Raw genomic sequence first — 1,094 nt, forward strand, 5'->3', positions numbered from 1 at the left:
CAAATACAATTTCACTTTATAAAACTTTTTTCTGAAAAATATTGAATTGATAGAGATTTCAACATTCACTTTTCACGAAAAAGTGATAAAAAATGTTACATATAAGTTTTTTGTTAGAATAAATAATTTTTTTAAGAAGATTGTAGTAATAGAGATTTATAGATTCCAACGATCAATTTAAGTTGGACATACCTCACAAACGAATTTGTAGATGTCTAATTAGATCGAGGTAGAGATAAAACGCAAATCAAAACTTCATACTTTCTTGAAGTTCAAAGAACAAAGAGTTACAGAGAGAGAAATTTATTTTTGGGATTGAGCATCTCGTTTTAGGTAAATATCCATTGATTTGGTAGGTTAATTTAATCAAATACAACGGATTTAGAAATAATATACTTTCTTGAATTCAAAGAATATAGAGTTACATAGATAGAAACTGGTTTTTTTGAGAGGACAACTTGTTTTTTTGTTAAATATCCACTTATTTGGTTAATCATTTATGGAGTTTATGGAAATAAAGATTGGTATTAAATATTCAACATAAATATTCTTTCATAATATTTATGGAAAGAGTTATTAACTTAACCAGTATAAACCTTTGGTTTACCAATGGTTAAAAAATATTTAAGAAAGGGCAAAAATGAGAGATGATTAAAGGATTGATGCATGGGGCCCATCAAATTGTTGATTTTAGGACTTATTTTACATTTTCGGTTTATTTTGGTTTTATTTTATTTATCGATTTAGGAGTGGATATATGACTCATTACCCTCCCTATTTTTGGACCTTAAACTCAAAAATCCTAAAAATTATAAATGAATTGACACACACCTAGCTTGATTAGGGTCTGTCTAATGCAATTCCAAGAACATGCAAAGCAAAGGAGGAAAATAAGGCGAAAATAATTTTCAATAATGTATGAAGCATGAATATTAGTTCATTTTTCAATATAATGTTTATACTCGTTAAATGCTGAAAATAAACCAATAGTGTTTCTGACGCAGAAAATACTGTTACGCATGGACTTGTAACCCCACATGTTGTAACAAAAACAATTTCTTTAGAATTTGTTGGCAACAGAGAAGATTGTTTCC

This window comes from Eschscholzia californica, unplaced genomic scaffold (assembly GCF_041429995.1).
Source record: "Eschscholzia californica isolate CP2 unplaced genomic scaffold, dmEscCali1.0.p SCAF_5, whole genome shotgun sequence".
Lineage (NCBI taxonomy): Eukaryota > Viridiplantae > Streptophyta > Magnoliopsida > Ranunculales > Papaveraceae > Eschscholzia > Eschscholzia californica.